We start from the raw sequence: 25825 nt of genomic DNA, 5'->3' as shown, positions 1-25825 counted from the left end.
TAGGACAGGTCTAGAAATACAGTAAGAACTCAATAAATGTTGGCCACCATCCCTAACAACATACACAAAATATTATTACCATATGGTTAATTTTTAAACTACTACTCCAGTTTAGAATATCTATGTGTTTGAAAGTACATTTTTAAAAATTTAACACAATCTGAAAGTCTATAAAATCTACAGAAGTAGTTCAGATACTCAGGGCAACCAAGGAAAAATTTTTCTAGTTTCTATATGGCTACAATTATTTCTAAAAATCTCCTAGTGAATCCCGGGTAATTTAAATTACTATATGTATTTCATCTCTTGGGTCAATGTTTCACAAAAGATACTTAACATTCTTTTGAAAAATCACATTCATTTATAAAAAGAAACATCAAGTATTAAGAATACAATTAACTGCCGATTTCCAATTGGTAGAATTTAAAAGACAACTATAAAGCAGGGCTTCCCAATTTCTGCAAATGTTACAATCAAATTTTTACTAGGGATGTTTGCACCACTACAGGTGCTACAGAAAGCATTTAATAGGCATGCACTGTAAAAATCATAATGCATCTTTAATTGTTGTTTGAGAGGTGATAAAAAGGTGTTGGCACCTTTTTATGTAAGGTGTAAAAGGTGCCATGAACACACCCTCTGAGGCTCAGGTGGGTCAATCTCCACTGACCACGGGACACACTCCCTGACCAAGCATTAACTCAACTTGAATTTACTGAAGAAATTAAGGGGCTAGTCCCAGTCCCTGCCTGCTGCACAACCCCAGGGGTCACCATCCCCACGGACTTTTGGAGTTGACAGCACAGTACCCCTGGGCCACCTTTCCACTCTGACAGCACCTTGAAAAATGCGCCCAATTCATGACACGTTAAAGGAAGTACACAAACCAAATAAATCTCCCTTAACATGTCAAATCGATTCAAACATGCTCCACCTTCCTTCCAGATTACTCGAACCTGCCAGGAACCAATTCTAACGTGGAGCAAACCTGCTCCTCCCTCTACCAGGCAATTCACGGGACCCTCCCAGGACCAGGGACCAAGCTGCTGGTCTGAGACGGATGACGAATTTATTTGGATCCACACACACATATTCACACAATCTAACTTCTGACCAATGGTAGGTATAAAAATGCTCAGGGGACGATCAGGGTTAGGAACAGAGACGAGTGTGCCGAGAGCCACACGATGTCTCATCGCCCTGGTGACCTCCCTAGTCTAGTTCCTGACAACTCTCCTAAACAGCCACAAAAGCCCTAGAACCAGAAAACAAACGCTCCACAGACGCTGACAGGTAATAAACGCTCCATAGACGCTGACAGGTAAGCCTCAGAGCGGAGGCTCCAGAAGGACGGCAGAGGAGGGATGTGTCCAGTCTGCTTGGAGGAAGGAGGGGGGCGTGGACAGGGCAACCGAAGCTCCACTGTCTGGAGTCAGAGATGTGTGGGCTGAGAGGGCACCAGCGGGGCTGGGGGGCTCAAGCTTCCGGAGGTACACTTCAGTGACCCCACTGAGGCCCTCATTAAAATGCCACAGTTCAACAGAAAATCTTTTTGTTTAGAAATTCAAATATAGAGTCCCTCCCATCAGGGAACACAAACCTCTTAGATAGCCTCAGCCACCAGAGGGCAGACAGCAGAAACAAGAAGAACTACAGTCCTGCAGCCTGTGGAACAAAAACCACATTCACAGAGAGACAGACAAGATGAAATGGCAGAGGGCTAAGTACCAGATGAAGGAACAAGATAAAACCCCAGAAAAACAACTAAATGAAGTAGAGATAGGCAACCTTCCAGAAAAAGAATTCAGAATAATGATAATGAAGATGATCCAGGACCTCGGAAAAAGAATGGAGGCAAAGATCGAGAAGATGCAAGAAATGTTTAACAAAGACCTAGAAGAATTAAAGAACAAACAGAGATGAACAATACAATAACTGAAATGAAAACTACACTAGAGAATCAATAGCAGAATAACTGAGGCAGAAGAACGGATAAGTGAACTGGAAGACAGAATGGTGGAATTCACTGCTGCAGAACAGAATAAAGAAAAAAGAATGAAAAGAAATGAAGACAGCCTAAGAGACCTCTGGGACAACAATAAATGCAACAACATTCGCATTATAGGGGTCCCAGAAGGAGAAGACAGAGAGAAAGGATGAGAGAAAATATTTGAAAAGATTATAGTTGAAAACTTCCCTAACATGGGAAAGGAAATAGCCACCCAAGTCCAGGAAGCGCAGCAAGTCCCATACAGGATAAACCCAAGGAGAAACATACCCAGACACACAGTAATCAAATTGGCAAAAATTAAAGACAAATAAAAATTATTGAAAGCAGCAAGGGAAAAACGACAAATAACATACAAGGGGGGGCTTCGCTGGTGGTGCAGTGGTTGAGAATCTGCCTACCAATGCAGGGGACACGGGTTCGAGCCCTGGTCTGGGAAGATCCCACATGCCGCGGAGCAACTAGGCCCATGAGCCACAACTACTGAGCCTGAGCATCTGGAGCCTGTGCTCCGCAACAAGAGAGGCCGCGACAGTGAGAGGCCCACGCACCGCGATGAAGAGTGGCCCCCACTTGCTGCAACTAGAGAAGGCCCTATAAGGTTAACAGCTGATTTCTCAGCAGAAACTCCACAAGCCAGAAGGTAATGGCATGATATAATTAAAGTGATGAAAGGGAAGAACCTACAACCAAGATTACTCTACCTGGCAAGGATCTCATTCAGATTCGATGGAGAAATCAAGAGCTTTACAGACAAGCAAAAGCTAAGAGAATTCAGCACCACCAAACCAGCTCTACAACAAATGCTAGTAGTCTCTAAAGGACTACTAAAGGAACTTCTCTAAGTGGGAAACACAAGGGGAAAAAAGGACCTCCAAAAACAATTAAGAAAATGGTCACAGGAACATACATATCAATAATTACCTTAAACATGAATGGATTAAATGCTCCAACCAAAAGACACAGGCTCGCTGAATGGACACAAAAACAAGACCCGTATATATGCTGTCTACAAGAGACCCACTTCAGACTTAGGGACACATACAGACTGAAAGTGAGGGGATGGAAAAAGATATTCCATGCAAATGGCAGTCAAAAGAAAGCTGGAGTAGCAATACTCATATCAGATAAAATAGATTTTAAAATAAAGAATGTTACAAGAGACAAGGAAGGACACTACATAATGATCAACGGATCAATCCAAGAAGAAGACATAACAATTATAAATCTATATGCATAGACTGTATCCAACATAGGAGCACCTCAATACATAAGGCAACTGCTAACAGCTATAAAAGAGGAAATCGACAGTAACACAGTAAGGGTGGGGGACTTTAACACCTCACTTACACCAATCATCCAGACAGAAAATTAATAAGGAAGCACAAGCTTTAAATGACACAATAGACCAGATAGATTTAATTGACATTTTTAGGACCTTCCATCCGAAAATGGCAGATTACACTTTCTTCTCAAGTGTCCATGGAACATTCTCCAGGATAAATTACATCTTGGGTCACAAATCAAGCCTCAGTAAATTTAAGAAAATTGAAATCACATCAAGCAACTTTTCTGACCACAACACTATGAGATTAGAAATAAATTGCAGGGAAAAAAACATAAAATACACAAACACATGGAGGCTAAACGATACGTTACTAAGTAACCAAGAGATCACTGAAGAAATCAAAGAGGATATCAAATATACCTAGAGAAAAATGACAATGAAAGCACGAAGATCCAAAACCTATGGGATGCAGCAAAAGCAGTTCTAAGAGGGAAGTTTATAGCTATACAAGCCTACCTCAAGAAACAAGAAAAGTTTCAAATAAACAATCTAACCTTACACCTAAAGGAACTAGAGAAAGAAGAACAAACAAAACCCAAAGTTAGCAGAAGGAAAGAAATCATAAAGAGCAGAAATAAATGAAATAGAAACAAAGAAAATAGCAAAGATCAATAAAACTAAAAGCTGGTTCTTTGAGAAGGTAAACAAAATTGATGAACCATTAGCCAGACTCCTCAAGAAAAAGAGGGAGAGGACTCAAATCAATAAAATTAGAAATTAAAAAGGAGAAGTTACAACAGGCACCACAGAAATACAAAGCATCCTAAGAGACTACTGCAAGCAACTCTATGCCAATAAAATGGACCAACTGGAAGAAATGGACAAATTCTTATAAAGGTATAACATTCCAAGACTGAACCAGGAAGAAATAGAAAATAAGAACAGACAAATCACAAGTAATGAAACTGAAACTGTGATTAAAACTCTTCCAACAAACAAAAGTCCAGGACCAGATGGCTTCACAGGTGAATTCTATAAAACATTTACAGAAGAGCTAACACCAATCCTTCTCAAACTCCTCCAAGAAACTTCACAGGAAGGAACACTCCCAAACTCATTCTATGAGGCCACCATCACCCTGATCCCAAAAGCAGACAAAGATACTACAAAAAAATAAAATTACAGACCAATATCACTCATGAATATAGATGCAAAAATCCTCAACAAAACACTAGCAAACAGAATCCAACAACACATTAAAAGGATCATACACCATGATCAAGTGGGGTTTATCCCAGGGATGCAATGATTCTTCAGTATATGCAAGTCAATCAATGTGATACACCATATTAACAAACTGAACAATAAAAACCATATGATCATCTCAATATATGCAGAAAAAGCTTTTGAAAAAATTCAACACCCATTTATGATAAAAACTCTCCAGAAAGTGGGCACAGAGTGAACCTACCTCAACATAATAAAGGCCATATATGACAAACCCACAGCAAACATCATTCTCAATGGTGAAAAATTGAAAGCATTTCCTCTAAGATCAAGAAAAAGACAAGGATGTCCAATCTCACCACTATTATTCAACATAGTTTTGGAAGTCCTAGCCATGGCAATCAGAGAAGAAAAAGAAATAAAAGGAATACAAATTGGAAAAGAAGAAGTAAAACTGTCACTGTTTGTAGATGACATGATACCATACATAGAGAATCCTAAAGATGCCACCAGATAACTACTAGAGCTAATCAATGAATTTGGTAAAGTTTCAGGATACAAAATTAACGCACAGAAATCTCTTGCATTCCTATACACTAATGATGAAAAATCTGAAAGAGAAATTAAGGAAACACTCTCATTTACCATGGCAACAAAAATAATAAAATACCTAGGAATAAACCTACTTAGGGAGACAAAAGACCTGTATGCAGAAAACTATAAGACACTGATGAAAGAAATTAAAGATGATACCAACAGATGGAGAGATATACCATGTTCTTGGATTGGAAGAATCAATATTGTGAAAATTGATTACCCAAAGCAATCTACAGATTCAGTGCAATCCCTATCAAATTACCAATGGCATTTTTTACGGAACTAGAACAAAAAATCTTAAAATTTGTATGGAGACACAAAACCCGAAGAGCCAAAGCAGTCTTGAAGGAAAAAAACGGAGCTGGAGGAATCAGACTCCCTAACTTCAGACTATACTACAAACCTACAGTAATCAAGACAATATGGTACTGGCACAAAAACAGAAACATAGATCAATGGAACAAGATAGAAAGCCCAGAGATAAACCCTCACACCTATGGTCAACTAATCTATGACAAAGGAGGCAAGGATACACAATGGAGAAAAGACAGTCTCTTCAATAAGTGCTGCTGGGAAAACTGGACAGCTACATGTAAAAGAATGAAATTAGAACACTCCCTAACACCATACACAAAAATAAACTCAAAATGGATTAGAGACCTAAATATAAGACCAGACACAATAAAACTCTTAGAGGAAAACATAGGAAGAACACTCTTTGACATAAATCACAGCAAGAACTTTTTTGATCCACCTCCTAGAGTAATGGAAATAAAAACAAAAATAAACAAATGGGACCTAATGAAATTTAAAAGCTTTTGCACAGTAAAGGAAACCATAAATAAGATGAAAAGACAACCCTCAGAATGGGAGAAAACATTTGCAAATGAAGCAACCGACAAAGGATTAATCTCCAAAATATATTAACAGCTCAATATTAAAAAAACAACTAACCCAATCCAAGAATGGTCAGAAGACCTAAATAGACATTTCTCCAAAGAAGACAAAGATGGCCAAGAAGCACATGAAAAGCTGCTCAACATCACTAATTATTAGAGAAATGCAAATCAAAACTACAATGAGGTATCACCTCACACCAGTTAGAATGGCCATCATCAGAAAATCTACAAACAACAAATGCTGGAGACGGTATGGAGAAAAGGGAACCCTCTTGCACTGTTGGTGGGAATGTAAATTGATACAGCCACTATGGAGAACAGTATGGAGGTTCCTTAAAAAATTAAAAATAGAATTACCATATGATCCAGCAATCCCACTACTGGGCATATACCCTGAGAAAACCATAATTCAAAAAGACATATGCACCCCAATGTTCATTGCAGCACTATTTACAATAGCCAGTTCATGGAAGCAACCTAAATGCCCATCGACAGATGAATGGATAAAGAAGATGTTGTACATATATACAATGGAATATTACTCAGCCATAAAAAGGAACGAAATTGGGTCATTTGTTGAGACGTGGATGGATCTAGAAACTGTTATACAGCGTGAAGTAAGTCAGAAAGAGAAAAACAAATATCGTATATTAACGCATATATGTGGAACCTAGAGAAATGTTACAGATGAACAGGTTTGCAGGGCAGAAATTGAGACACAGATGTAGAGAACAAACGTATGGACACCAAGGGGGGAAATCAGTGGGGTGGAGGTGTGATGAATTGGGCGATTGGGATTGATATGTATACACTAATGTGTATAAAATTGATGACTAATAACCTGCTTTATAAAAAAATAAAATTAAATTAAAAAATTTTAAAAAATAAGAAATTCAAATATAGCCAAATGAGTAGAGTTACAAATATAATAATATCAAAAAAGATCTCATTTAATGAGTTCTCATCTAAACTCGAGACACACAGCATGGACCTTGAGGCCATCTAGTTGGCTTGGACTCTTTCACCTGTTGTTAGGTATCAATTAAAACCGTTACTAGCTAGCTGTTGGTATAAACATCTAAACTATCAAATAATCAAATTAAAATGTTAAACTATTAAAAATTAATCTCAGTGTATATTTTAAGCAACTCTGTTAATGGCAAGTCTATATAACACTTAAATTTAGTAAGTATATTCAAATACTTTTCCCCAAAATATTCAAAACATGTCCAAACTGAAAATTTTCCAAGTTTCTAAGACAACCTTAAACATATTCAAACTGAAAATCCACTCTTGCTTGTCTTTACCCTGAGAATGAAATATTTACACTTTGCAAACCGCGCCCGACCCCCCACCTTCTTTCTAAGCCACACTGATGGAAGATCAAATCAAGGGGCCTCTCCATTCAGCAGCGCTCCCTCCTGTGCTGATTACAATCCTACTTGTCATTTGAGCCACATTATGAGACAGTTAAAGTGTGACATGTCTGTTAAGATACCCTTAATCTTCAAAAATTTAAAACATACACATTTTCTGTCGAGCAAAAAGTTATAAAAATTGAGTGTTTCTGGCTTCTTAAAGAGCTTGAAACAGTCCGTATATTGAATATATTAATACCTTTTCCCAGTTTTCATATTTTTTTTCCTAGAAAGAACAAAACGAAATGGTGTGTTCCAGCCTCAAAAATCTATGGAAAATTTAAAGCAATGGCCAGCATTATAAAAATCCACTTATTTCTCCACGAAAGACAGAAAGAAGGCAAGAATCAGATCAACGATCCTTCATTATGCGGTAGAACTAAACTCTTAAAGAAAGAAAATGATTTAATTTAAAATTTTTCTTGTCTTGTAAGAAGATTTAACTTCTGTGAACATCATAAAAGATTTGCACCACCTGGTGGAAAAAGCAAAGATCCAAACACATTAAATCTCTTTATTATAGAGTGTTTCTTGGCTGCTCTGGGATCAAAGGCCCTTTTAGGACTCCGATGAAAGCCGTGGGTCCTCTCCTCTCCGAAAGCAGGCACGTGCATGCACATTCAGAGCAGGTACAGACTCAAACACACAAATCAGAGGCACTTTCGACAACCCCTGCATCCAGTAGTAGAAAACATTCATCTTTCTTTTTGTCTGTAGCTCCCCTTAGTTGCTCAGCATCTGAATCCCCACCCCATGGTTGGGGAATCCACCAATGGGTGAGGTCTTCCCTCCCCTCTCCAGGGCTACAGGGCCAGGTGCCTTGCCTCCCTGACTCAGGCTGCAGGAGCCCACCATGGGCTCCTGGACGCTGCACCCGCTGGGGCGCTCATTCACAGGGCCTCCCCACCAGGCTCTGTCCAGGGTCCAGGAGTGCCCCGCGTAGCAACCTCATCACGCTGCTCCTTGCCGTGACCTTGCACGTTCTGGCTGCACACACAGCTTCCCACCTGTCTTTTAAACACAGCTACCCACTTGTGTGGGTGATTATGTGAGCTATCCAATATCCTTCCAACAGATTCCTTCACTGACTTGGAATGTGCTTCTAACCTTTGCAATCAGGAACCCTGACTGTATACTCCTACTTTATCATAAGCCTATGCCAGCCCTCCGCCCACCCACAATCAACTGATCCTATGGCCTTTTTACCAACTTGGAGCCAAAGGAAAAAAGAAGGCCTAAAGAGCTATTGGAAATGAAGATAAGGGAGAGAGGGCGACCAGTCCCAAAATGCAAGAGTATGGCTGTTGGAACTGAAGTGGGATTCCTACAATCCACCCCAAAGACAGGCTTGTTTACCAGGATAACCTCCATATCGCTCTAGCTGGTATTTGAGGCAACAGGCATGGTTTCAATCAAAGGTGACTGGCAAACATCTAATGAAAGAAAACTGGTAAAGAAAAGCGAGGTGGTATAGAAGCGAAAAATAATGCTCATCTGTCTTTAATCAACAAAACAAAGATGTGTGTCTTCTTCCCATTAGGGGTGACACATAGAGACATGTACATCATTCCAATTTGAAAAAGGCAACCCTGAATTTCAAAATAATCTCATAACTTTTTTAGTTGAAGTAGAAAAAGACAAGTCTAAATCCATTTAGTTTAGAATAATGTATAACAAAGATCCAGAAATGATAAGGAATTTGCCCAAGGACACACAGCTAGTTTCTGGTAAGAGTTAGGACCAAAGGTAACAACATTTCTTCTATGGGACCGTTACCCTGCCAGGTATATTATATATGGCATCTGTTTTAATCCTTATCAGAACTTGTGATGTATGTATCATACCCATTTTGTAATGCAGAGAATGAAGTTCAAAAGTTAAAGGTATCATCCACCTGATGAGGGTCATGAAAGGCAGAGTAGAGATTCAAACGTCTATTTGTTAATTTCTATAGTTCATCCTGGTCCCTTCCATTCCTGGCTTTGAGATTTGAGGGATTAGGGGGTGGGGAGTTCTTAACATTTTTTGTGTGCTGTATACAGCTTGGAGTCTAGTAAAATCTATAGACTTCTTCTCAGAATGCTTTTAAATGCATAAAACACATAGGTTAATAAAAAAAGAAACCAATTATATCGACTATTAAAAAAATTCATTTTAGAAATTATGAAGATGTTATAGAAGCGCTAACAGAGCACGTAATAACTATTGCTATTTGCCTTCAACAGAAAGGACATCAATAGCTCAAATCATTAAAACATAATGAAGTTGCCTGACATTAACGCCTAAGAGATATATCATGTTCCTTAATCTTTTCTATATAGGACACTTTTAAAAAAAGAAAAAGAGTAAATGTCAGAATATATTAGATATTAATGTTGAAGAATATTTTTTAAAAAACAGTGAAACACTCCCTGCCTATTGCATACACAAAATTCCTTCCTATAATATCCAAAAAAGCTCGTTTCCCAACCACTTAAAACCACATGATCCACAAATATGTTTTAATTTAGCTGTAACCGATTACTCAGCAATAAACGGCCAAAGGGGATACACTTTCATGCATCAGGAGTCAGAAAATCTAATTTTTGCCACTGATTCACGTACAGTCTCAAGAAAATTATCAGGGCTCAATATAGGAACGACCACGACAGTACATACACAAAGAAACTTACACAGACGAGTGAGTATATTTTGATTCTGTGCACTTGACGGTATTTAGCAAGTAGCCCGACAACCAGGAGTCCAACACTTATGAGCATGGGGCACCACTAACAACACAGGTTGCTCATGCTCTACTCAGAAAGAAGAGCGAGCTGGGAGGTGAAAGTGAGGCAGTCCTTTCCAACCCTCGCGACACAAACACACCCTCCTTGGCCCGGTCCTCCCCACCCACTGCATGCCCTCTGCACCGCTCGTCACTGTTAAATTCACCCTGGAGACAAGACTGTTTCTGCATATGAACGCATCCCCCACGAGCTGCACATCACACCTTCATCTGCACCCCTGAAACCTACTCCATGTCACCAACAGCAAATGATTACACCTGTTGCACACAACCTCAGGAGACCTAGGTGTTATTCTTTTTAAATACCAAATGCATTGGTAAATAAAAATTATCTCTATCCCATTTTCACTTTTTATTACTAAGAGTAATTTTTCCAGATATTACTTTATCATTTCTAGTTTCCTTTGTCCATTTACCTATCATAGTTTCTTACATATTAGAATAAGCTACCTTTAACATTAACCTTGTCTATCAGCTCTGAGATAAATATTTTATACTTTTATATCTGTCATGCTTTTTATTTGAATTCTAACTCTTCAAATCTGAGACTGTAATCTCTCCAGAGGTCTCACATGTTCTTCTACATTTCCTACTTTTCTTTTTTTTAATATATTTTGATTTTCTACATGTCCACTCTTTTAAATGTTGACTTGTGGGGTGAAGTTTCAGCACCTTCCCTCCCAAGCACCTTCTCAGTTAAACCCAACATCATTTTTAAATGATCCTTCTCTGTTTGTGTATACGCATTCATATGTGTATGAAGAATAATTCCAAAATTGTAAATGTTAGAAAATAAGATGCACTTTAGAAATAGGTTTTAACACCAACTTTGTTGATATACACACGAGTCCACAGAGCAAGGGATACATGAAAAGTAAAATGTGCTGTATGTAATTTTCCACTGAAATTCCAGTCTCCTAGATTTACTTGTAAATGGGTCCTAACACTCTACTTCTCTGAACTGTTCTTATTGTTTCATTAAAAAGGAAGGGAAAAAGCATGATTGCAATCATGCCCATACGTTTGAAAAGGATAAGGCATTATTTAAGTACTACTTTGTCTCTACTTTCTCCTATAGGCAGAATTCTGCAGACCAAATCTGGGTACTCTTGGAAAGATTAAGCTGTGATTCCACTGAACAAAATATACTACAATTTATTTTATTTTTCAAATAACTTGGGAATATACTGAACTGCCTTCATTGTCACTGATTAAACTCACAGATCAATCTGAGCCAGGGCCACATAGTGTCCGGACTCACACACAGATAGACTCTGCTACACACACACACACACACACACACACACACACACACACACACACACACACTCTTTATGCAACTGAAAAAAAATAATATCCACATCCATGAGGTGTCAGTAGTTCTTCATACATTTGGTACCAAGGGCTTGATTCATGCAAACGGTATCGAGTTGTTTTTCCAGGATATTTTTGTTGAGATCCTGCACTTACAGGCTTTTCCAGTGACAGACATGTCAGGTCAGACGCCACATGCAACCTGGCCCATCAAGGGGAGGAACCACACCAAGCATCCAAGCTATTCTCCTTAACCAAGTCTCTCACCACGGAATTCCTCTTTCCTCTCTTTCAGGCTCCCACAATGAAAGGAAATTTAAAAAAAACAAACAAAAAAAATACACACACACACACATATATTTATATACACATATATGTGTGTATATGTATATACGTATGTATGCAGGTTTCATGCACTGAAAGGGGCTTGGAGAATTAGTTCGATCTGGACACAGGAGGTAAAGGGAATTCTTGGGGTTCAGGGGTAGCTTCCCCTCTGAACCAGAAAGCACTGCCTCCCTTCCCAGGCTCCCCCCAGCAGCTCCAGGGGCCCACGGCACTGACCACTTTGCACCTGTCTGCACAACTGGGGGCCGGTCCGGCCGCTCCTCTTGAGCCATGGGGGCTGGGTCCTACAGGCCAGGGTTCCTCTGGAACCCGCCACAGTGCTCAATGGGCCAGCACCTTGCACGCCTATTCATCAAATGTTCACTGAGCACACAGGACAGAACATCCAATCTACACAGAACAGAAAGTCTAAACTTTTACTTCATTTAATAAAACTCTTCTAAAATTGTTATCACAGACACTGTTGCCAAAAATATGGTTTCTAAAGCCTGAAGGGAAAAAAAGTAATCATTTTTATAGACCTGTCTCCAGAGACACGTTTGTACCAGTGTTTAACAGGAAGGACATGAATATATCACTCTGTCCTTTACCCCTGCAACAGATACGGATGCTAAAGGACCATTTCATGTTTACAAAGTCCATTATTTAACTCTAGAACTTGGGCTGTATCACGTATGTCACAGGCATGTATGGGTTGTTAAATCAGAACTCATTCCAGACAGCACACAGCTGCATCTGTCAGTGGGAGGGCACTGCCTATACAGTGCCTGCCTGAGCCTGTCCACCCTGTGACCAGCGGCTCCCTGACTTCACTTGACCATGAGGGAGCTCTGAATCCTGATTTCCTGAATTTCTAAATTCTGCAATGTCAATATTGAAAAATTTATAGTTATCCAAGTAGTTTATTTTCAAGAATTACTCTTGATAAACACATTATCCATACAAACATTCTTCAGAAGAAAATTAAAGAATTCTAAGAAGAGGCAGTGTCTAGAAATTTAATTTTAAAAAATTTAATAGAAAGTATTACAAAATATCCTGGCATAAGGTCCTCTGCCGGAGTTAAGCAGAATGTTAAGCAAGAGAATTGTTAACTTCTCGGTTCTGTGAATCACATGAAAGTATGGCTGCTACCAAGAGGATCTGGATATGCCACAGTCCAATCACATCCTCTCTAAAACCAAAGATGACACTAAAACCTGATGGAACCAAAGTCACCACTTCCTCCATATTAACAAAAATCTCACAGGACAGAGCCTCTGAGGTTGAACAGGGTGAGCTCTGATCCAGGAAGATCCAAGAAAATTTCTCTGTAAAGGTCTTTGATTCTCTCTACTAGAGACCTTGCTTTGCCCTTTCCAATCATGTCCTGAGAATGTCTAGATAATGATCCACTTTCTTTCATTTTATAGACCTCCCCACAAGACAGACACGCTTATATTATATATACACACACATATATATATGAGCTCATTCACAATAAAGTGGCTGTAAAAAGTTTCATGGCACTTATAAACACATAAAGTTTAGATTTTAGAAAGGAAATCACTATGAAACACTGGGAACATTTGGATATCTGGAAAGAGCATTCAACCAAAATGCACTCTGAAAAAAATATACTGTACATTTCAATTACCATATAAATACCAAAATTATTCAATAAAAGGAGAAGAAAACTTAAGAAGCAAAGCTAAGTAAAGCAAGAAACAGATAATCTGATAAAGAAAAACCTACCCAAACTACAAGCACAAACCTGCTGGGTAGGAACAGTAACATTTCCTGGATACCTACTATGTACCAGATCTTCTATCTGTATCATATTTAATCTTCACAATAACTCATCAGATAGGTACAATGAGCCACAATTTAAGGTGAGGAAACATAGGCTCAGAGGGATTAAATAACATTCTGTAACTCAAGGACCTAGTAAGTTATAGAATTAGGAGTCGATCCAATTTCACAGCCCCAAACTTGAAAGCCCTTGCTTTTCCCCCACCACCACTAAATCACACTTTCAGTGATAGAAGCTTTGATATAAAAGCTATCAGTGGGCTAATATTTATATGAGTAGTATGGATTTAAAATATGAATAATGGCTGCAATAGTATCCTAAAAACACAATCATCTCCCTTTTCCTATCGTTTAAAAAGCACTTAGATTTTCAGCCAGTTAGCTGGGTCTCTATGAGCAGTCAAGTAGAAGCTGGTTAAAACACATTGTGTGACTTGCCCAGGGCCCAGGGCAGGGCCTGACACAGGGGGACACTCAGAACACCTCCAGAGGAAATGCGGTGTCAGCAAAATGAGGAGGTCGATAAATTCTCTTCCTAAACACAACTTCTGAAGCAAGACAAAACCTCAAAACAACCAGTTCAGCACTCTGGTAGTCAATGAAAGCCATACACAAACAGAAATGTTTCTTCCTGAAAAGCACTGAACTTCAGGTAAGACCAGCACAATGCAAGCCCACGGCCGTTCTGCTCCGGCCTCTCCTGTCCCCCTGCCCTCAGCTCCTAACGATGCAACAGTTTAGCCAAGGGGTGGGTCAGTTGAGAAAACCAACAGCTTCACTGCCACTGCAGGCGAGGCTCATTAGATACGGGGCACTGTCAGCTAAGGAGGTGATGCCATTAGCAAGAGAACACAAAGGCCTGAGCTCAGCTAGCCTGAGGCTGAGGTCAAGGGAGGGTCAAGGAACAGACCAGCAGATTAGCCAGGATTTCAAGGGGAGTTCTGGGAGGTGAGGCAACTCTCCACAGACATCCCAGGCTGACCAGAGATCCTGCACACGCATCGCAGGTGTCGGAGTGGACACGTCCCCCCCCCGCCCCACATCCCTTGCTGGCACCCACACACAGATGCGAGGGGGTCTGACTGAAAGTAGGAGTTGGGCAGACAGGACAATTGCCTGGAATCTGAAGGTGCTCCTTGCCCACACATGGACCCATCGGCACAGAGCAAAAGCAGGTCAACCTCTGCTCAGGCTTTGGCTGAACACAAAACTATGCTGCCTCAAGGGTGACCCCTGGGGAGCTGGGCTTAAAAGTAATAACAAGAGGGCTTCCCAGGTGGCGCGGTGGTTGAGAGTCCGCCTGCCAATGCAAGGGACGTGGGTTCGTGCCCCGGTCCGGGAAGATCCCACATGCCGCGGAGCGGCTGGGCCCGTGAGCCATGGCCACTGAGCCTGCGCGTCCGGAGCCTGTGCTCCACAGCGGGAGAGGCCACAACAGTGAGAGGCCCGCGTACCCCAAAAAAAAAAAGTAATAACGAGAAAAGAAACAAAAAGACAAGCTGAACAGAGGCACCAGCAGTCACACAATGTGGGAGAGAAGGCTTCACAGATTGACTGCAGGCAAGTCACTAAACAAACGATTACCGAATAACAACTCTTGAGAAGACAAGAATTAGAATCCAGAGTTGCTACAATCTATTGTCTGAAATGTAAGATATTCAACAAAATACTTGGAGATGTGAAAAGAAACAAGAAAGCAAGACCCATACTCAGGGGAAAAAAAAAAGCAGTCAATAAAAACTATCCCTACTATCCCCAAATGTTGGATTTAACTGGTCAAGACTTCAGAGTAGCTATTATATGAAATATACGTTCAAAGAACTGAAGGAAATCATGTTTAAAGAATTAAAGTATTATAACTCAACAAATAGAGACTCTCAAAAAAAGAGATATAAATTGTAAAAAAAAAAAAAAAAAAGAGAACCAAATGGAAATTCTGGCATTGAAAAGTACAATAAATGAAACGAAAAACTTACTAGAGGGGTTCAACAGCAAATTTGAGCTAGTATAAGAAAAAATCAGTACAGTTGATGGTAGCTCAAAGGAAATTAACCAATCTGAGGAACACAGAAAAAAGATCAAAGAAAAATAAACAGAGCCTCAGAGACTTGTGAAACAACATCAAGCTTACCAACATATTTGTAATGGGAGAAGAGAAAAGGGTGGGAAAAATATTTGAAGAACTAATAGCCTACAACTTCCCAAATTTGATTTAAAAAAAAAAGAAAACCATTAATCTTCACATCCAAGAAGTTCAACCAAACTCCAAATAGGATAAACACAAAGAGATCCACACCTGAACACATAGTACTCAAGCTGCTCAAAGCCAAAAACAAGGAGAAAAACTTGAAAACAGCAAGCAAAAAATAATACATCACGCAGAGAAAACCAACACAATACACATCTGATTTCTCACCAGAAACAATGGAAGACCAAAGGCCATGGGATGTCCAGAGTGCTGGGGGGAAGGGGAGCTACCAGCCAAGAATTCTATAACCAGAAAACCACTCTTCAAAACAGAATGAGAGGGCTTCCCTGGTGGCGCAGTGGTTGAGAGTCCGCCTGCCAATGCAGGGGACACGGGTTTGTGCCCTGGTCTGGGAAGATCCCACATGCCGCAGAGCAGCTAGGCCCGTGAGCCATGCCCGCTGAGCCTGTGTGTCTGGAGCCTGTGCTCCGCAATGGGAGAGGCCACAACAGTGAGAGGCCCGTGTACCACCAAAAAAAAAAAAAAAACAGAATGAGAAAAGAAAGACATCCCATGACTTTTCGAAAAGATAAATGTATTACTAGAAGATCCGCCTTGCAAAGATGCTATATGAGTCCTTCAGGTTGAATGGAAATGACACAGACAATAACTCAAATCCCCAAGAAGAAACAAGGATTGCTGGAAGTGTAAATAAGACGCTATTAATATTGTTCCTTACATTCTTTTTTTTTCTCATTTCTTCCCTAAATTCTTTAAAACATAGAAGATTGTATAAAGCCATAATTTAACACTGTATAACTGGGTTTACAACATACAGGGATCACACATATATGACAATAATAGCATAAAGGGAAAGAAAGAGACAAACTGGAACAAAGTTACCATTGTTCAGTTAGCATGATTCTCAAGTAGACAGTGATACATTAAGACGCATATTATAATCTCTAAAACAACCAAATGACTTGGTCAAAGAAATGGACTCAAAATGATAATAATAACAACAACAATAAAAGCAATAGAGAAATCAAAATTGTACAACTAAAAAATATTTAACACAAAAGAAGACAATGACATAGAGAAAAACAAGATTATGAGACAAACAGAAAAGAAATAACAAAATGGCAGACTTAAATCCATCAGTAACAATAATTACATTAATGTGAATGGAATAAACACCACACTCAGAAGACAAACTGTCAGACAGGATAAAAAAGCAATTCCAACAACATGTCCACAAGAGATATATCTTAGGTTCAACAAGCCAAAGAAAGGTTCAAAGTAAAAGGACAGGGAAAGATATACTACGCAAATAGCAACCCTAAGAGAACTGGAATCGGAGATAATTGTATCAGGTAAAACATGTTACCAACTTGACCTAAGTGGCATTTAGAGAAACTCCAGCTAACTGCAGACTTGGGGATGACTGCTTACAGCAACATTATTCACAATAACTAAAAAATGAAAACCAACTGGTGAATGGGTAAATCAAACGGGATCTAGTCGTACAACAGAATATTACTCAGCAATAAAAGGTAACAAAAAAACAGATACACGTAAAATTCAAACACATCATGCTAGTTGGAAGAAGCCAGACATAAAAGTCTGTACATTGCATGATCCCATCATATTAAATGTCCAGAAAAGGCAAACGTAAAGAGCCAGAAAGCAGACCAGGAGCTACCTGGGGCCAGGAATGGGAGCGAGGACTGACTACTAAAAGGCCAGGGAAATTTGGGGCGTAGGATGGACATGTTCTATAACTGGATTGTGGTCAGGGTTGCACAACTCTATAAATGTACCAAATATCATTGAACTGTACACTTATAGTGGGTGAATTTTACTGCATGTAAATTATATCTTAACAAGTCTGTAAAAAAAATATATTGTATAGTGGTTTGACAGAGGCAATTATAAACTACTGTCTGGAGACTGACAAAGGCACTCTTTCCACGAAAGAGCATCAAACACAAACAGTGCAAACTCTGGCTCCGTCCAGGATGTTAGTGTGAATGTTAGGCATGTAACTTATCACTCATATGGCATTAATTTCATCAAAACACAACAAATCAACTTAAACTATCAACAAATAAGAGGCCAAATGATGCATTTAACCCTTGTCACATAGTCACACATCTGCTTATGTATGTTAATTGAGTATTACTTACATATTCACTCATCAGATGTTTGCACAGCTGTCTGAACTTGCATGTGTAAGCCATTACGGTCTTTAAACGTCGTCAACTATAAATTTCCCAGAAGACAGGGGCAGAGCTGTTGAACTCCACAGTGTGTCCCACACATCACAGCAGGGCCTGCAGAACTCCAGACAGAGGCTTCTGGGTCACTTCATGACCCTACAGGCTCTTCCTTTCACCGAGAAAGGCAACGCGTTAACAGTTCCCGATTCTCAGACCATTTTTGAGCCATGTGCTAACATCAGCCGGTACCAAAGTAAAGAGACTAAGGTTCCAGTGTGTTTGTGGAGAACTGACAGTGCTTTCAAAAGCATTTCTCAAACTACTCAAATAGTTATTATGAACTCAATCGAGCCTATCCTTAACATAGAGTATTTAAACTTAAGCAAAATAAAGTAAAATGAAACCAGAACACAAAAATATCATTTCCTCTATTCACCCCCATCCTACTCACTACCCCAAACCAACAGAAATAAAGAATCACTTGGAGATTAAAGAAAGTGTTGTAGAGAATACTGAGAATTCAGACCCACCAGGTATTAATCATGTTCTCAAACACCCAAGCACAAAGTGTAATGCCTCACGTGTTAGTACAGTCATTGCTCAGACGACCTGTCCCATCCTTAGGTCCGCTCACAAGGGGCAGGACTGCCTTTTCAAGCCCATTTTTCAGAAGGCCCTCCCCTCAGAGGCAGCTCCGCTTCTCTGCAGAACAATCCTTCACAAGATGTACAGCATGGGAAATCGTTGCTTATGGTATTTTTCTACGCTGTGAGTTAAATACAGTGGTGACTACGGGAACAACACAATCACAGAAAGGACAGTGCTCTACCTGACAGAGCAGCTGGCTCCCTCCCTGACGACCCAGGCCTTTTGGGTGGGGACCCACGATCTTGGCATCAGAACATCAAGAACAACAGAATTTTTCTGGCAAGACCAACTCAGCCTCTAAGGCTCTCTTCACCTTAGAACCCCCAGCAAAGGGACTCCTTCCCAAACAGATGTGAGGCGGCAGACCCAGACGTGCTAACGCAGCAGCTCTGGGCCCCCCTGCGATGCACTCCAACAGCGGAACTCTACGGAAAGACGGAGCTTTCTGACTTACTCCCAAGCAGAAAGGGCTTTATAAATAAATAATCTACTTCTCCTCTAGCTCCTGGACAGGGGTCAGCAAACGTTTCCTGTAAAGTGTTAGATGGTAAATATTCTAGGCCTTGTTCAGCCATTTGCAGCCCCTCGCTTTCGTAGCAGGAAAGCAGTCAGACAACATGTAAATGAATGGGCATGGCTCTGTTCCAGCAAAAACGTTTACAAAAACAGGTGGAAGGCTGGATTTGACCACTGGACTGTAGCTTGCTGACCCCTGCCTGGAATAACAGCTGTTTACAGCAAAAAAGGAAATTACAGATCAACATCACCCTGCCCCCGACCCCTGCCTACTCCCATGCCGTGTTCTCAATGAAGACACGAAATTCAAGTTAGTTGCTCGAGGTCACACATTAGTTTTTGCTGGTTTGTTCGTGTGCATGAAGATAATTTTCTGAAATAAAAGAGAGACAGAAGCAGGCGGGGAGAGAGAGAGAGAGAGAGAGACTCATTCTTTTAACCTATCACCCTACCTCCTGGATATCAACAAATCATACGGACCTAGGTGGAGGCGTTTTTGGATGTTTTTTTAAATACACTTTTTTTGAGCAGTTTTAGGTTCACAGCAAAATTAAGCAGAATGTACAGAGATCTCGCATATATCCCCACACATGCTCAGGCTACCCCACCAGCATCATTCTCCACCAGATGGTACATTTGTTACAAATGACCAATGTACACATCACATCACCCAGAGTCCATAGTTTACATTAAGGCTCACTCTTGGTGTACAATCTATGGGTCTGGACAAATGTAGAGTGACAGAGTGACGTGTATTCACCATTACAGCATCATACAGAAGAGACTCACTGCTTTAAAGACTCTCTGTGGAGAGGTTGTTTTTTAATTTCAAAGTGTTATAAAATTGTCCCTAGCCTTCTGTAAATATTCAACTTAGTATAAAAGAACTCAACTGGGTAATTGTACAATTATCATAAATAATTGGAAGTACACATATCAAATCTAAAAAGTTTCCTCTCTTCTTCTTCATTAAAGTTTCAAGTTCAGTGAGAAATCCACTCTCATCAGGCAAACTAGACCAACAACCACTTCTGTATCGTTTCCCCCCATTCTTCAAAAGCCTCAAAACTTACTTTCTCTGTCAATCTATCCTTCTCTTCTTTAAAACCCATCTCAAATCTCTGCCTCCTTTAGGTTTTCAAGGAGAACAAAGTTAACTTCTCAAAAAAGTATATTCTGATTGCTTTTATCCCACTCAGATTTTTTTTTTTTGCTCCATTTTCCCTTTGAGAATTCCATACTGCTTGTACCATACTCATCTGAAATTATATACGTGTTGCTTTATATTACCCTTAGATCTTTTTCATGTGTTCTAAAACTCTCTGAAGGAGGGTAACAAGTTTGTTGTTCACTGTTAAAATGAAAGACTAATAAAATCTCCTAACCCTGATCGCTCACCCCTCAAAGTGGTTCTTCATTTGCCCTGTACCTACATCTGCAATCTGGATATAGGTCCACATATATCTAAAACAGTACATCTTTTCTATATTCTTCTGTACCTACTGCATGAGAAAAAAAATATAAAATGTTTTGTTCTTTATTTTACTCAGAATTTTAATGTTGTCATTAATTTTCCCAGAAATAGTTTCTAAGCCGTTATGTCCGAAATTTCAACCTTTATGCCGAAACTCCCATTTAAATACTGCCACTCTCCACCTTAAGCAAGACATCTTTACTTTCAACTACATCTTACTAAGCAAATCATGTAAGTAAACATCTCCGATGGAACAGCTATACTTTCCCTCTTGAAGAGCTTGGAAATTCCCTTGATTGTTTGTCATAGCAAATCCAACTTGGACTACGGTCTACGTACACAACTCCAAAATGGATTTCCAACAGTTAAAGACTTAGAGGGGGGAAAAAGGTCCTTCAAATTCTGACCTGCTGAGTAACCTCAGCTCTATGTGCTAAGCTTGACAAGCTTTATTTTGTAACTGGGATGGAGAGCATTTCTAAGCTCTTACTCTAGTCAGGAAAGCTCTTTCTGCTATCAACATGAACAAGCATAACCATGACAGTTAAGAGCAAAGGCACTGGAAACTCCTAGCTGTGGGACTCTGGGCAACCAGCAACTTCTCTGTACCTCAGTCCCATGTCCATGAAATGCGAGCAGTAACAGCAGCCATCTCACATGGTTGTAAGGATTAAACAAACAAACAAACATGCAAAAAGCTCTTTGAATACAGCCTAGTACACAGACCTGCGAAGAGGCTAGCTCTTTTCTTTTTTTTGCGGTACGCGGGCCTCTCACTGTTGTGGCCTCTCCCATTGCAGAGCACAGGCTCCGGACGCGCAGGCTCAGCGGCCATGGCTCATGGGCCCAGCCGCTCCGCGGCATGTGGGATCTTCCCGGACCGGGGCACGAACCCATGTCCGCTGCATCGGCAGGCGGACTCTCAACCACTGAGCCACCAGGGAAGCCCGCTAGCTCTTTTCATCATCATAAAAGTGACATGGCACAACCTCCCTCTTGCTACCGGCCCACAACAAACTGTAACTGTGGGAAGCAATATGATAAGAAAAGATTTTAAAGACCATTCCACAAACATCATCTTGAACAAGACACAAATGAGCTGCTCAAGATCAATTCCCCTAAATGTCTCTGCCCAACTTTCTGATCTGTAAAATGAGGAAGATGAACTAAATACCTCAAAGGTCCGTCCTTCCCAGCTGTAAAACTTGGATAATTCTCTTGGAGAAGCGTATGAGAGACCAGCAACTGGAGAGATAACTCCTTGGCACTGTTAAACCACCTTCCAGGTCCCTGTGTAGCAGCTCAGTTCATTTTTTTTGATTTTTAAACTATCAAACACTGCCCCATTGTAGCAATATGTTTAATCAACTTCTATCTGGATACTGTAACATTAAGCGGCTACATGCTGACTGTACCTTTTTCTTCACTGGAGAATCTGAAAGAGTTGGAAGATAAGCATATATAAATAAGCACACTTCAAAATACAAACCTGTAAATATGTTTGAGCAAATTCATACTCTAATCATATAAGCACACACAAATAATATACACACATGAACACCTAGGTACAATAAAAATCAAGCTTTGTATCAATTAAGCGGCTCTAACTCTTAAACTACTATGGTTCCACCTCACATTTTGTGAGTAGCCACTCACAGTAGCCAGCTATTTTGTGATCACTATATATTTTCTGAATACTTTTGCATGGCAGCACAGCCTCAGAATATTTTCTAGAACAAAATTCATTATAGAAAATGTCTAAGAACCTTCTGAAAAGTCTTCATTTTAAAGTTATTTTAAAAAAAGGTCAAAGTTAACGCAATACTGCACCAACTATAAGCTTTAAGCCTAATGGTCAAAAAGAACTTCCCTCTAACATAAAGATTTGAGTACTGAGAAGAAAGGACCCTAACTGGTGATAAGTTTTTGTGCTATAGATGGCTAACAGTATTACAAACATCCAGTGCTTTATAAGAACAGCTTTGCATCATTTGTAATTCGTACATTGTTAATAGCACATTATTAATATGCAAAAATAGTTTAACTGTTTTAAAAGAATTCAATACATAAATGAAAAAATAAGGCACTTAATTTATTCATAAAATATTTTTTCAGATAACACAAGAGTCAACTTTAGCCCAGACTTACTCACGTTACACCGCGTTCTAAAATGTGCAGCTTTAACACCTGTGTATGTGACCAGGGGGGTTATGCATAGTATGTCTTTTTCCAGTCTATGGTAAGACAAAATTATACCTCATCAGAACATATTTTCTGCAAAGATGTTCTAAAATAAAGTCATTACTCTGATTAATCATATTATTACATCTTGTATTTGCTTTTGAAAAGAAAAAAGCATTTGGTTAATGTTAATAAGCATTCAAAAAGCATCAGATAAGCTCTCAACAGGAGCCAAAAAATAATTATCTGGAATAAAAAAAAAAACAACGAAGGCTTGCTATATTAAGTCTATTCTTCTATTTTTATCCTCGTCAAAATAAATAATATCATCTACTTATACAATAGTTCCTAATAAATAATATCATCTACTTATACAATAGTTCCTAATAACTGCAACTGCTTTTTCACCTTTGTCATCAAAACTATATTTTAATTTATTACTTACTTTATTTCTAGCTACAGTCATATATAGAATTTTTTTTTTGTAAGACATGGGGTGGTTCTCCCAACAAAATTTCTAACTTCTCAAATCTTAAGGCTGTGCTAACCTAACATTCAAATGTGAAAAGCAATGCATAAGCAGCTGGAATTCCATCTGAAAATCATCAAAATTAAACCTATTCTACAGATAAGCTCAACAAGATAATCCCCACATAACAAGAAAACATAAAATTATATTCACAGTAAGATTTTACAAAACAATCACTGGAGTAGGTTCATACACTGAGAGCAAATGAAAATATTCGCATTAATGAGATTATTTCCGAAATCCCAGCTGGGTTCCTGCGGTCTCACACAGGAGGGGGCCAGGGGATGGAGAGACGGTACCATATAGCGATGACCAGAGCACGTCACTTCTATCCCACGTGACAGTGATGTCAACATTTTTAACAACAGTTCAATTATAATAGAATAGAAGACCTCACAATCAGTTTCCTGAGAACTCCATGCAGACAGAACAAATAACATGTTTTACTTCATTCAACACTGTCAAAATATGAGGCAAGGTTTGAAAGAGTTGAGCGGCAGCGCACTGGCTAAGAATTTCCCTCCCCAGATGACTGTCCGCACTGACCTCTCTCTCCCAAATCCCAAGCCTTGAGGAGTCAGGACCAGGAGGCGGCACATCATTAAACAATGCTGGGCACAGAGGCAGCCTCCTTTATGCAGTTATCAAAGTGCAGTTAGAGGCTTCACATAGGGATTCCTCGTGTCCTCTGTTTGCAAAGAACATGTAACTCAAGAGTTGGACATAAACCAGTTTTTTACCGAAAGTAACAAACAGGTCTCTGGACTGAGTGTCTATCCAGTGTCAGGCATTGTCCCAACTGCCTACACTTGCCATAACCTTCACACGTTGTCTCTGTTTTACGAGGAGGAAACCAACACTCCCAGCTTGCCCAAGGCCACACGGCTAGTCCGTGACAGCTTAAAGCCCAACTCTTTACCATTATATTAACTAAATGTACCAAAGGGATAAACTCTAGGAATCCAACGGCAAAACCTCACATAAAACAAAAGTTAATAATAACTACTTGGTTTATCTGTTTAAGGCGATTCAAACTTTATATTAGAATAGGTTACTTAATCAGAGGTGACCAAATATCATAAGAAGCATTTGCTACTTAAAGTTCAAAAACATAAGCAAATTTCATGAGTACAAATCATCTTTAACCCTCTAGTTGGCTAAAAAGCTAACACGAATGTTATTTTGTTGAGCACAGATAGAAGACTAAAACAGTCTCTTTTGACATAATTTATATCCAGTTAAGATGACAGATCTGTAGAATAATCATGATGCAATTACAAAGTATAATAAGGCACCTGTAGACACAAGCAACAGAAGCCCACTGTATACGGGGGCAGTGGGGGGCAGAGTACAGGGGGAGAAGAGAGGAGGAAAGGGGAAAAAAGTCAAAGAAGTGGTGAAATCTTCTTTGGCAGACACACCTCCCACACAGAGTAAGAAAACAGAGTAGAAGTGAGGAGGGGGAAGAGATACTTTCCAGAAAGAAGAGCAACACAGAAATGCTGGGTTTGCACGCTGAGCTCCTGAAATGGCAAATGACTATCCATCAGATACACAAGAGAACAAGAAGGCCAGAGCGAGGCAAGTGTGTCCCAGCTAAACTCATGGCTTTGGACCTTATCTTCTAAGGCGATGGGCATCCACAGACCCCACCTGTGGATCTCAGCTATGCTCTGATCACCCTCCCAAGTGTTACTTCTCACATTATAATAAAGCTGGCTCTCAGAGGGGAAAAGAGCTCTCGTCTTTCACAATGTGTTCAGAGCCAAATGCACTCAACCAATAAAAATGAAAAACAGCCACACCAAATTCTCAAAATACATTTTGCAAAGGTTAATACTTAGTATTTTCCACACTGATTTCCAATCCTAAGGCCGATGACCCTTTGAAACCCTAGGCCCAAATACAACCCAAAATAGGTGACACCCATTTTTTTTTCCCCAAAGCTTTGAAACTTTCACAGTGACGAATGGCAAGGCACAAAAACAGCCCTTTATCTTAAAATGACAGATGGAGCCCCTGCAAGTCCCCAGTTCCTCCATTCCACGTTACCCAAGAGTCCCTGCGAAGACCTGGGAAGGAGGCGACGGGGAGGGAATGACTGCTGGGGAGGAAGGCGCCACCCTGCTGCACGCTCATATAGACCACACGTGGAGCTGGGCCTGGAGTTTGCCACACGGTGCCCAAGAGCCCCTCTCCAGGGAACCTTCAGAAATGCCTATTCAACCTCACGAAGGAAATGTCGCTGTTAGACGCTACCCACCCACAGTGTGCAAGTGGGCACCAAAGACAAAGGTGGTTTATGTGGCCAAGGGTGAAGAGACCAGAACTCGGCAAACCTCACTCTCACAAACTGTACAAGTCACCCATCAGCTCTAACTCTGACTCAGTTATG

General features: G+C 40.0%; 1 protein-coding gene across 7 annotated transcripts in view; it reads right to left on the bottom strand.

The window, feature by feature from the left end:
* Positions 1 to 25825, bottom strand: part of HIVEP1 (HIVEP zinc finger 1) — a 143246-nt gene that overhangs the window by 106416 nt on the left and 11005 nt on the right. The window lies entirely within an intron of this gene.

This window comes from Pseudorca crassidens, chromosome 10 (assembly GCF_039906515.1).
Source record: "Pseudorca crassidens isolate mPseCra1 chromosome 10, mPseCra1.hap1, whole genome shotgun sequence".
Classification (NCBI taxonomy): domain Eukaryota; kingdom Metazoa; phylum Chordata; class Mammalia; order Artiodactyla; family Delphinidae; genus Pseudorca; species Pseudorca crassidens.
This window is presented reverse-complemented; position numbering and strand designations above follow the sequence as displayed.